This window comes from Petaurus breviceps, unplaced genomic scaffold (assembly GCF_028583685.1).
Source record: "Petaurus breviceps papuanus isolate PSGF00001 unplaced genomic scaffold, PetGlider_PUasm1.0 176, whole genome shotgun sequence".
In the NCBI taxonomy this organism is placed as follows: Eukaryota; Metazoa; Chordata; class Mammalia; order Diprotodontia; family Petauridae; genus Petaurus; species Petaurus breviceps.
The window spans coordinates 7562673-7575866 of NW_027185771.1; the positions used below are offsets into that span (position 1 = coordinate 7562673).

At 42.4% G+C, this 13194-nt stretch overlaps 1 protein-coding gene, 1 long non-coding RNA gene and 1 pseudogene across 3 annotated transcripts in view; 2 read left to right on the plus strand and 1 right to left on the minus strand.

Annotated features, from left to right (window-relative positions):
* The window catches only part of ZNF469 (zinc finger protein 469), a 745539-nt gene that overhangs the window by 599493 nt on the left and 132852 nt on the right, over window positions 1–13194 (minus strand). The gene's annotated exons all lie outside the window — the stretch shown is intronic.
* Window positions 5291–13194, plus strand: part of LOC138159330 (uncharacterized) — a 53604-nt gene continuing 45700 nt past the window's right edge. Inside the window, exon 1 of the long non-coding RNA XR_011167867.1 lies at window positions 5291–7741. This is a non-coding gene — a long non-coding RNA (uncharacterized lncRNA). The remainder of the gene's footprint in view (window positions 7742–13194) is intronic.
* LOC138159328 (superkiller complex protein 8 pseudogene) overlaps window positions 12732–13194 on the plus strand; it is a 3500-nt pseudogene continuing 3037 nt past the window's right edge.

A 13194-nucleotide genomic window follows, 5' to 3' on the forward strand; every position in this document is an offset into this window, starting at 1 on the left:
CTCCCAATATCTTACACCCTTTGGGACAACCCTAGCGCCTTTCAAAACTCCTTTCCAAGTGCTACCTCCTTCTTAATCAATCAACAAACATGTATTAAGAACCTACTATATGCCAAGCTCTGTGCTAAGTACCAGAGATAGAAAAAAAAAGGCAAAAGATAATCTCTGCCCTCAAAGCATACACAAGCTAATGGGGGGGGGGGGAACAACAGGCAGACAAACTGTATGAAGTAAAATACAGACAAATAGGAAATATTTAACAGAGGGATTGTTCTTCCTTAGTTCTGGAAGGGGAACAGTGACTTCACAAAGGTGATGTCAGGTGACTTGCAGATGAATTGGATATAACTAAAACAGAGCTATACAAAGGCTCTTCTCCAGTCTAGTGGCAAGACAAGGGATTGGGATTAAGATGGGCTGAGGAAGACTTCGAAGGAAGTGGGATTTAAATTGGGATTTAGAAAGCAGGGGAGTTCAGCAGCTCAAGCAGAGGAGGGAAATCGTTCTAGGCATGGGGGACAGAAAGAAAATGGCCAGAGCCAAGAGATAGAGTGTCTTGTTTATGGAACAGCCAAGAGGCCAATGTCACTGGATCTAAGAGGTGGGGGATAAGGGTATGAAGATTGGAAAGGTGGGGAGGCAAGGTTAGGTTATGAAAGACTTTGAATGACAGAGCAATTATATGGGCTCCCAATATAAATGCAAGTCACTTAACCTCTGTTTTCTTCAGTTTCCTCAACTATGAAATAGAGATAACAGTATGTACTTTCTAGGGGTTATGAGGATCAAATGAGATAGCATTTGTAAAACTCAGCCCAGTGGCTAGCACATAGTAGGACCTATCTAAATGCTTATCCCCTTCCAAGAGACCTTTCCTGGTTTCCCCAGATGATAGTGCTACCCCAAAGACCCCCCAAATGACTTTACTTGGTTACTTGTTATATATTTATAACCTGTTACATATATATATATATATATATTTTTTTTTTTTTTAAGCAATCGGGGTTAAGTAACTTGCTCAAGGTTACACAGCCAGTTATTTCTGGGTGTGGTGCTAAGTATCTGATCCCGGATTCTATCCCCAGGTCATCCTGACACTGGAGCTGGTGCTCTTACTCACTGTGCTACCTGGCTGCCTCCTGTTACATATATTTTTACTCATTCCATATTTTATCCCCCAATGTCTATCACAGAACCTGACACACAGTAGGTGCTTAATAAATGTTTAAGTTGAATTGAATGAGTTCATCTATCCAAGACTCTCTTTTCAGAAAAAAAGAGTCTTTCCAAAATCTGGTGATCCCAGAAAATAATAAAAATACCATTCTTGCCATGGCACTTTAAGGCTGATAAGGTGCTTTCTCCCACTCCTAAATATACCCAAATGCAAATATAATTATTCCTATTTCACAGATGAGGAGCCCAAGTCTCAGAAAAGTAAAAGGACTGATCCACAGTCACACACTTCAGAACAGGTCAGCTTTAAGCACTAGATCTCAGAATTCCACATCTAGGATTCTTCACACCTTTGTCAGGATGTCTCTGGAGTACATATTTATTCCATATTTATTGACAAATATTCTTTCTGAAAATGGGAGTCATACCAAGACTGTCCTGAGAAATGGGAAAACATACTTTTCTCCCTTCTTGGCAGAGGAGGGATACTATGGGGTGTTTGTTAGTTTTGCTACGCTGCCTTTCCTCCCCCCACCCCATTTTATTCATTTTTATAAGTGATAGTGCTCCTGTGTGGAAAAGGCATGGGATAAGAAAAAAAAGTGATATGAAAACAAAAGATAAATAAAATAAAAAAAAAACTTTTGAGGGATCATAAGATCATAGGTTTAGAGCTGGAAGAAACTTTTGAAGGTATATAGTCCAGCTTCTTCATTTAACAGAGGAGGAGGCATAGAACCCCAGAAAAAGAGCTATATTTTCTGGAAACTGAGGCCAAGCAGGGTGGAGATGACCTATTTGCCCAAAGTGACATCTCAAGTGACTGGGCAAGGGTTCAAATTCTCATCCTCTGACTCCCAATCCAGCATCAGTTCTGATGTCCCACCCTGCCTCTCAAATCCTTGGCTCTGAAGAGTAATCTGTCCACTCAGTCACCAGACTGCTTAACAGAATCCTTCAGCAAATCACACCACCCAGCAGAGAACTCAGGCAAGCCCTCCCAGCTCTGGAAAGGATTTAGACAAGTGTTTATTTTACTTTGCATACATTTTTCCAACACAAAGAAGATGAGATAAATCCAGCTTGTTAAACCCCAGTTGAACACATTCCAATTCCCTTTGCTTGAGCTCTCCAGAAGGGTAGATTAGTTGTGTGTGTGTGTGTGTGTGTGTGTGTGTGTGTGTGTGTGTGTAAGGGAATGGGACTGTGGAGAGGGAGGGAGACACACTCCCTGCACATTTTCAAAAGCCATGCCTCTGCCCCTACCTTGAACTATGAGGGAAAAGATGACCTGAAAGTTGGGCATAGGCCAACACATTTCCTAATGAAATCGCATACCAGGCAACTCCCCCTGTCTTCCCCCATATTGTAGCTTACTCCAGCATTCGATAAATGTCTGGCATACCTTACCCTAAACACATTAACGTATTAGAGTACTTTTAGTATGACCGGCCAAAATCCACCAACGAAATGCTTAACCGTATCCATTTCAGCATTCTTTTTATAAAGATGAGTTGTTCCTGGTTACTCAGACTCTAGGAAGAGGTGTCTATTTTCCACTTATTCTCTGATTTATAAGGGAGGACATCATTTAAAAAAAAACAACCAGATTTGATATGGATGCCTCTTAAGCTAGAGCTCCCCAGACCCAGTACTCAGTTCCAGGATTCAGAGAATGGGTGATTATGGCCTTTTGCCACAGGTTTAGTCCAAGACAAACTTGTGAAATAGAGGAAATTTCTATCGGGACTCCTTCCATGCTCTCCTCAACACCCCTTTCCTCCTTTAGGGTACCCCTGACTTCTCCCAGGAACCCTCCTCCAGCATTTAAACACCCTTGCCATCCATCTCAGATATCTCGGCTTCTGCTGGCTGCCACAAGCATTCCCACTCTCCTACATCCCAATCCTTCTACCTGTTGCTCGAGGAAGAATAATGAAATCAACCTTGCTTGGAGAAAGGGAGGAAAACCATTTTCCCTATGGCTCCACTGGACATCCCTATAATTCCTTCAATCAAAACTCCCTTTCCTAGTTGCCACTCCCCTATGTAAGCATTGTCCTCCCTTATTAGAGCATAAGTTCCTTGAGACTAAAGACTGTCTCACTTTTGTACTTGTAGAACCAGCACCCAGTAAAGTGTTTAAGTCATGATTAAGTGGTGTTTCATTCATTCATTCATTTACCCGGATGGACTTCATCTTGCTACCTAGAATCCTAGAAGCTTCCTTAAGTATAGCTATTTAAAATATTACCCCTTCCACTGTAGCTTAATAGGGGGTTTGAAGATTGGAAAATACTCAGAAAAACAAACAAATTAATCATAAATTATAAAGTTTAAACAGCAGGTGTGGTGGTGGTGGTGGCAGTGGTTTCAGTGGCAGTCTTTCCAGTGTCTCTCTAATCATTGCCTATTAATAAATAGCATATCCATAAGTAGCAGTTCTGGCCCCCACAGCAAATACCAAGAAACTCTTCTTGGGTAAAAAAAAGTGCTAAAGGTGCCTTCAAATAATATTTTAAGAAAAATCCATTGGGAAGAAAGAGAGAAATCCTGAGAAGTGAACCAGGACTTCAGAACAAAAGGTCCCTTCAGATGCCAGAAGAATACTTTCCACAGGCAAAGATCCTGAAGTCCTAGAAGGTCATTGCTGGAGAAGCTACAGCTGGCACAGGGAGTAGTTGGTATGGGAGCAGGGAGGATCTCATGTGGAGGGAAAGGTGAGAATCACCTGGCAGCTTCCTACCTTAAGTATAAACTAAGGGCTAAGCTCAGGTGCTTCTGCTTTCTGAAGGAGTACAAGTGCTATGGTTGTTTGTCTTTCATTCTCTAAGAGGATCATGACATCAGGAGGGTGATGCCATGACTTGCAGGTGAATTGGATTTAAGTGAGAGAGGCCTGTGCAAAATCACCAGCCTCACTTTCTCCTCTGGAAACATCTGGGCCCCATGGCAACATATAGATCAGGATGAATAGAGATGGCTCCCCCATTGTCACCCTACAAATTTCAGCAAGGTGGGACAAAGCCATCATCACCCCACCCTAGTTACAGCTCTGTTCAGAAAAGTTACTTTGGTTAGCTTGATAGAGAACCGAACATTGAAAAGTCACAAGGGGCGCCCAATTCTGTCACTTATTCACCTCCCCATACAAGAATACTTTAACCTGGACATAAGCATTTATAGGATAATAGCTATTAGAACTGGAAAGGACCTTATGAGCATCTAGTCCAATCTCCTCATTTTAAAAATGGGAAAAATAGGGGTGGCTAGGTGACTCAGTGAATGGAGCACTGGCCCTGGAGTCAGGAGGACCTGAGTTCAAATCCGACCTCAGACACTTTACACACACACACACACACACACACACACACACACACACACACACACACACACACACAAAACTAGCTGTGTGACCTTGGACAAGTCACTTAACCCCAATTGCCCTACCTTCCCTTCTCAAAAAAATGGGAAAAATTGAAGCCAGAGAAATGAAGAGATTTTCCCAAGATTGTACAGATCTATTAGCAGAATCCGATTTCAAATGGAAATCATAGATTTGGGAGCCAAAAGGGAATCTTAGAGGTCATCTGATCCACCTTCCTCATTTTACAGAGGAGGAGACTGAGGCCCAAAGAAAATAAATGACCTGCCAAGTTCACAAAGATAATAAATAACAGAGGTTGAATTTGAACCCAGATCCTCTGACTCCAAAGCCCATGTTATTTCTGCCCATGGGCAGTGCCTCTAATGCCATCTCCCTACATGAAGATACTATGGACAACAGAGAAGAGACACTCAAAACTCCCTGGGGTGCCCTAGAACACAGTTTCTTTTTTTTTTGCCTTTTTGTTTTGGAGGGCAATTGGGGTTAAGTGACTTGCCCAAGGTCACATGGCTAGTAAGTGTTAAGTGTCTGAGGTCAGATTTGAATTCAGGTCCTCCTGACTTCAGGGCCAGTGCTCTATTCACTGCGCCACCTATCTGCCCTCTAGAACACAGTTTCTTAAAAGTTTTCCACTGACTACCCTCATTCATTTTGGCAGCTTTTGCTGGCATTATACATGACCTCAGACTAGAACCAAGGGGTCAGGGAAGTCACATGATGGTACATGGGCAAGCAGTGCCAGAAACACCTCCTATTCCCTATCCTCATGTGTTTGATTTTTTTAGTTAATTTTTGGTTGTTTCAATTCAGAAATCTTTTGTTGTTGCCAATTTTTTAAATTTAAATTTAAATTTTAAGAAGCACCACCTAGAATAATATTGATTACAACAACAATAATAATTACAACAATAACAATAACTAGTATTTACCTAGCATTTTAAGTTTTGCAAAGCACTGTACTTATGCTATCTTATTTGACACGTACAGCAAACCTGGGAGGTAGGTGCTATTGTTATCCCCCTTGTACAGATGAGGAAACTGAGGCAGGCAGACATTAAGTGACTTGACGAGGGCCACACTGCTAGTAAGTATCTAAGGCTGGATTTAAATTCGGGTCTTCCTAACTCCAACATTATCCACTGTACCACCTAGTTGTCCAATAACCCCAAGGGGTCTGATGTAGCCCACCTCGTTCAGGAAGAATGAGCCAAAGTATGTGTGCTATAGCAGTGTACCACTCTGACTCCAGATCCAGGAGCTCTTTCTACCACATCCTGATGCCTCTAATTTCATGAGACAAAGCTACATGTCCAATGTCACCATTGGTTAGCCAAAGGCAAATCCCTCTCTTTGCTCAATAAACTATAAGCAGCAGCAGATGGAGACATACAGGACTCATCATATGGGACCAGAGGCTTATGTTTATGGGACTAAATCCATCAGTGACAAGGTTACTGCCAGAGGGAGGGTGCCATTACAATTCTGGCTACTATTAGAATTTCAAGGGAGTTCCTCAAATCTTTTCTCCTTGATAATGCACATCGGAGATGCCTTCAATTTGACCTCTGATCACAACACTCTTCTTGTGGGGGGCCCCTGTTACAGAATCCTAGGTTCCCAAGAGAGGAACAGGGTTCAGACTGGTGACAATCTCAAGCCAAAGCATGGCATTCACTGACACCAGTTTCTAGGCTTTTCGGTAGTTCTCAGTGGTGAGTCGAGAGAGAAAATACTCAGTGCTGAAAGGCAAGAAAATAGAGGCAAGGAGGCCAAAATTATTTCACTTGTCTTTCCAATCTTTTGCTAAAATAGTTTTTATTTTTTATTTTTTAGCTGTTGGCTGTAATTTCTGAGAGATGGCAAAAGGAGGGAGTTTAATGGTTCATTCCTTCATTTTCCAAAGGGCTTTACTAGCAGGAGGAAGACAGGCTGGACTGCTCCTTATCAAACTGTTTCTCTTCCTCCTGTCACTGAGAAATTCAGGGCATCTCCCCTCCCTGAGATGGCCAGCCTGGGGCCAGGAACCCACTCTGGGGCCAGAGACAGATGGGGCTGGGCACAGAGTCCCAACTACCTAGGGAGAGAATTAAAGAAGAAAACCATCCAGGGAGTTTGTCTGAGAGCATTTTTTGAAAGTCACGCTGCATTAAGGACCCAAAGAATAAATCAAACCAACGTGTGGCTCTCAGTGATGGGTTTTTCCTGCGTGTGGAGATGCTTATTGACTTTCCAAAACTGCTGTCAGGATGGAAAAATGAAGCTAATTTTTTTTTAGTGGAAATTAGTCCCCGTGCCCTCCAGGGGGTGCTGTGCTGCAGCCAGGCAAGGCACGGGTGTGTTGGGGGGCAGGGTTCAGTCTAAGAGTTCCCATCTTTCCTGTTCTAGCCTCAAATAAATAACTTCACCGAAGAACACAGCTTAAGCCAGCTCTTCCCATCACCCCATAATCCCTGGGCTTAGACCATGGGCTGCTCCAGCAAATGGCATTTTCTGTGGTATTTTCATCAAGCCGCCATAATTACATAAAGTCATTTTTAGTGGTTTTTATAAAATATTATTTAATCTAGGGGAAACCAGGTAGTGTGGTGGATACAGGGCTGTATTTAGGATTCAAGAAGGACTGATTTCAAATTCTGCCTCACACAAGAGCTGTGAAATCCTGAGCAAATCACTTACCTTTGAATCTCTGTTTCTTCATCTGTAAAATGGATTTGATAATAACAGCACTTACTTCCCAGGCTCATTGCGAGTATCAAGTGAGAAACTTTTGTAAAGTACCTTGTAAACCTTAAAATGCTATATAAATATGAGTTATTATTTACATCACATTTTACAGTGAGGAAATCAACGGCCTAAGGGGAGAAAACGCAGAGAACATTTGAAAATTACACATGTGTTTACAAAAACAAGAATTTTCTTCATGGGATGAACTCTGAGAAGGAAAGGCAGTTGAATAAAACACAGACGTGTTCAGATGCCTTCCCCTAAATGTAGCTGAACCTTCTGAGTCTCAAAATCTTTCATGAAGAGCTCACTAAGCCAGCTTCTGCTTAAAGGTAGTCTTACTGCTTTAATTAGCTTTCCAGGGAGGAAGAAGATGTAGGGGGAATAGCAGAGAGAAAGAAGTTTATGTGGCATCATTCCACAAGGAGAGCACCCAAGACTCACAGCTGAATGGTAAGTAAAGTCCTTTTCAAGGAATCCACAATCAATAACACTTTGGTTTGAAAGGACCATCATAAAAGCTTTCCCCTGTTAACTTTGTGGCCTTGGGCAAGGCAGGTACTTTCTCCGAATGTTGGATTCTTCTTCTGTAATATAAGGGGGTTGGATTTTATGACCTCTAGCATTCCTTCCAATTCAGCTTATGATCCTATGAAATCAGTTCTCACCTAAGAGAGTTCAGGTCAAGGCAAACGATGTGATTTCTTCCCCTGAAACCATAGATTTTTTGAACTAAAAAGTATCTCAGAACATTGGTTTCTTTAAAACTTTTTTGATCGTGCACCCCATGAATTAAAGAAAAAAAAGCTAAGAGCAAGAACCTCTAACGTGTGTATTTGCTTATTTGTAAGCTACCTACATGTGCTATTATACTAACAATTAGAAGGGCACACATTGAGAGGGGTTGTAGAGGTAGAAATGACAAGATTTGACAACTGATTAAAAATAGTTCGGGGAGGGTTTTCTAGGGAGGAAGAGTGAGACTTCGAAAATGGAGCTGAGGTGGTGAGCCTGGATGGTGGTCCCCTTGACAGTTTAGAAGAGGGGTGGGCTTGTTGGAGAAAGCTGGATGGAATATCACAACCCATCCACGCCTCCTCATTTTTCCATTCCTTCTTTAGCACCCAAAATGAAAGGGAGAGAGTAGTTATTCAGCAACCACTAGAGACAGAGCCTGCCCTCTGAGGGGTGTTTGTTGTAGTCTCCGGGTGACCTAGAAGACTCGGGGGTGGGGTTCAGTGAGGAGGGAGTTTTTCCAATGGCATCTCATAGCTGACTACATAGTGATTAGATTATAATTGCCTTTATGGCTGGCACATTTCTCTCTCTCTCTCTCTCTCTCTCTCTCTCTCTCTTCCTCTCTCTCTCTCTCTCTCCTTCCCCCTCCCTCTCTCTCTCTCTCTCTCTCTCTCTCTCTCTCTCTCTCTCTCTCTCCTTCTCTCTACCCTCCCTCTCTCCCCCCCTCTCCCCTCTCTCTGTCCTTTTCTCTCTCTCTCCTCTCTCTGTCTCTTTCTCCCCCCATCTCTCCCTCCCTCTCTCCCTCTCTCTCTCTCCCTCTCTCCCCCTCTCTCTCCTCCCTCTCCCTTTCTCTCTCTCTCCTCTCTCTGTCTCCCTATCTCTCTCTCTCTCTCTTCCTCCCCCATCTCTTTCTATGTAAGTATATGTATATATAAACACACATATATGCATATATATATATATATATTTCTTTATAGAATCTTAGATGAGGGGATATTAGAAGATTCCATAGACACAGTTGTCTGTTTGGGGGAGAATAGAATGTGACCCAATCTTCCTATTCTCTGATTAGATGATTAATTACACTCCCATGGAGGATGCTGGGTGGCACAGTAGAGGAAGCACTAGGTCTGGAGTCAGAAAGCCCCGAGTTCAAATCCAACCTCAGAGACTTACTCACTGTGTAATTCTAGGCAAGTTACTTAACTTCTGCCTGCCTCCATTTCCCCATCCGTAAAAAAAAATTTCCCCATACAACTGCCTCACAGGGTGGGTGTGAGGATAAAATGACAGATTTATAAAGCACTTATACAGTCTGCCATTTAGTAGGCACTTAATAAATGCTTATTTCCCTCCCTTTTCCCTTCTTTCCTTTATTTCCTTCCTTTCTCCCTCCCTCACTTTTTCTCCCTTCTGTCTTTTCCTTCCTTCCTTTTCCTTCCTTCCTCCCTCTCTCCCTCTCACTCTCCTTCCCTCCCTCCTTTCTTTCTCTTTTTCTTCCTTCCTTCCTTCCTTCCTTCCTTCCTTCCTTCCTTCCTTCCTTCCTGTGGGGTTGGGCCATGGACCTCACTTTCAGAACCCACTGCCTTAGAGAGCCTTTCAAAAAGCACTTATCTGTTGCCAATTGTGGACCAGACAGACACAGCATAGCAGAAGGAACAGAGAGCCAACCTCAGAGTCAGGAAAACCCCTGACCCAGTCACACCTCCAAATCATTCTGGCTGTGTAACCCTGGGTGAGCTAATTAACCTCCCCAGAAATTCCTTCTGACTAATAGTTTCAAAATAGTTGCCAATTTCCATTGATAGGATAAGTTTCCTCAGGAAGGTGGGAACCTTCACCAAAGAAATTACAGGTCTGGAGCCTAAAACAGGGTCAGGTGGTATTCCAAGGACACAATCTCTGCCCTCAAGGAGTTTATATTCTACTGGGTTATTTCATCCAACCCATGCAAGGCATAATGTAGCAAGGTATTAGAAGAAGTAGAACTCGAACCCAGCTCTCCTGACTCTCAGTTCAGCGTTCTTCCCACTGAACATGGGACCATGGACTGAGAGCCAGAAGACACTTCAAAGCTCATCTAGACTGGAGGTTCTTAACCTGACAACTGTGGTTTTAAAAATATATTTTGACAATTGTATTTCAACATAATTGGTTTCCTTTGTTACTATATATGTGGTTTTGGTTTGTTTGGGGGTTTTTACATTTTAAAATATTGTCTGAGAAAGGGCTCATTGACTAGAGCCACTAGACAAAGGCAGTTGGGTAAAGATAGGCACACATACCCTATTGGTGAAGATGTGAATTTGTCCTGGAAAACAGTTTGAAGTGATTTTAAGAGACATATATATCGAGAAAAAAAGGTGATATAGAAACAAAAAATTTCAATCAAATGTTTTAAAATTAAAATAAAGTTATCAAGAGAAGCCTTGAAAGGAAAATAAGCCTCACAAAATGGCAGCAGGCAGCATAAGGAATATGCGGCAAAGCGTTTGAGAAGGGTCCCACCTCTCTGCTTTGGTGATCTCAAGGGTCAAAGCGCGTTATTCATTTAATTGTAGGAGTGTGTGATGGGAGACGTAGCTTAACCTCCTGCCACCATGTAAGTTAGGATAGCTTTTCTTTAGAAGGCACTAACACCATTGTCCAGACTCAATAGGCTCTGGAGACGAAGGCTGGGGCCACTGACATCAAAGGGAGCCAGCTCTGCTTAGCTCCATCAACTCACAGTTTCCTTTCTAAATATCCTTCCTCTGCTGTAGCTAATTAAATTTCCTCGTAGTGAGTGACCTAGGAATATTTCATTTCATTCTAATACCAAGGTGACTTGCCTGAGTTAGGACCAGCCTAGGCACGCACACACACACACACACACACATACACACACACAATATGTTTATACATATATATATATACGTACAGTGTGTATACACACACATGCATATATACACATACTGTATGTATATATTATATATACACACTGTACGTATATATGTATATAAACATATTGTGTGTGTGTGTGTGTGTGTGTGTGTGGCCTCAGTCTGATCTCCCTTTCTTCCCCTCATGCCTGCCTCCCAGAATCACTGTGTGACTGGCTGTCAATGAAGCATCTTGAGATTCCCCCAAAACACAGGGTCCAGCACTACTGCATTATGGAAACGAGAACTATAAAAATAGTTATAATTATGCTCTCAATTAGACATGTTGTTAAAGCCTCAGTTCTTTATTCCCTCTCTCAGCTTCAGCTTACATCAGTTCCATATAATCAGCACCCCAACAAAGATAATAATAGCTGTAATTTATATTATATATTTTATAGATTACATTTATATAATTAATCAATGTTAATGTATATACATATATTATATATACATATATACAAATTATATTAATACATAATTAACACTATATAAGATTTATTATATTTCTATTAAATACTTTAGATATATATATATATTTTTGAGTCCAAAGCTGCCCTGTGAGATGGGTACTAGAGGTATTATTGTCCCCATTTTACAGATGAGTAGACTGAGGGACTCGGGAAGGTTAAATGACTTACCCACAGTCATACAGTTCATAAATGTTAGAGGCAAGGTTTGAAGCTGGTTCTTCCCCAGTCCAAGCTCAGTACACTATCCACTCTAACCCCACTGCCTCTGATTTATTTTAACTATTTAAATCACTTAGCTGTCTATGATATCTATATTATGACAAATTAGATGAAGCAAATCCAAGGCATGTAGAGATCACCAGAAGCAGCACGTAAGGGCAGCCTCTGCCAGGAGAGCTACTACATGGCATGTGGTGACGGTCTTTCTGCCCTCAGTGATGCAGGGTTTTTGGACATAGTAAGTCCCCCATCACTGAAGTTCTTTAGTCAGAGGCTAGCTGACCTGAGCAATAGCTAGCATTCAGAGATGTGAGATGATCAAGACACAGAACATGCCCTTGAATTAAGTTTCTGAGACAAATTCATTTGGGGATTCCCAGAAGCTAACACAGAATACCAGCCCCTATGAGCATATAGCCCTGAACAACATAAGACCATTGCTGGAAAGGTCACCAGCATGAGTAGGTAAGGCTGGGGGAAGAAATCTCACCTGGGGCATAGGGAAGGAAGTACACCACCCAGGCACACTGTGGAAGGCAGTGAAATTTTGTTGCTTGCCTCTAAAATGTGCTGCCCCAGGCCAAAGTTCCCATCATCCAGCTGAGGTCAGTTCTGGGGATGACCACTTTGGGGCATATCATAGAGGAGACTCCTATTCCAAAATGGATTAAATAAATGGCCTCCAACATCCATTCAAGATTCTGTCATTGGGCACATACATACAAGGAAAGACATTTGGAGAGGAACCCCTAGGCCCTGAGCTTTGAGGATTGATGGAATAAAGCATCCTTGGACAGATCTTAAGGGACACATCCCACCTTTACTGGTTCCTTTTCAGTCATCTGGGAAAACAAATAAAAACAAGATGACCCTTTGAAGATAGTGTCTGTTTAGAGTTAGGAAAGGGAGGAAACAGCTCGTATACTTTGGCTGCTAATAATCCCTTACATGTGTGCAACACTTGGCGGTTTTCAAAGCATTTTCTTGAGTCTGTCTTGAGTTTTACTAGCCCTGTGAGGTAGGCAGAGTATAATTACTCCCATTTTATGGATGATGAGACGGTCTTGGAGAGGTTGATCTGTCTACATTCACACAAGGACAGAGATGAGAGCAGTCAGACACTTGCCAAACAGTGACAAGAGCTGAAAATAAGGCGGGTCAATGAGACTTAGCCTCAAAGCACCAGATAGAGGGGTGTTGACAGCTCTCACAGGCTTCAGCAGTGTAGACGTGACTGAGCTTAGCACCTTATTAGCAAGAATTAGTAATTAAAATAAGAAGTTACCAGCTGGACAGTCCTGTCCCTCCCTCTAGCAGCTGACCTCACTGCCAGGTAAGCTCCAGGTGGAGGGGGCTCCCCAACAGCAGGCCTACTCACAGCTCCTCACATGGGACACTCCATTTTCTTCCTCTTCCTCTTTGTACTGGCTGTCCCCTGTGGCTGGAATGCCTTCCCTCCCCACCTCATCTCTTAATAGTACCTGATTTCCTTCAAGGCTCAGCTGAATAATACCTTCTTCGGTAGACCTTTCCTGGTCCCTTCAGCTAAGAAAGG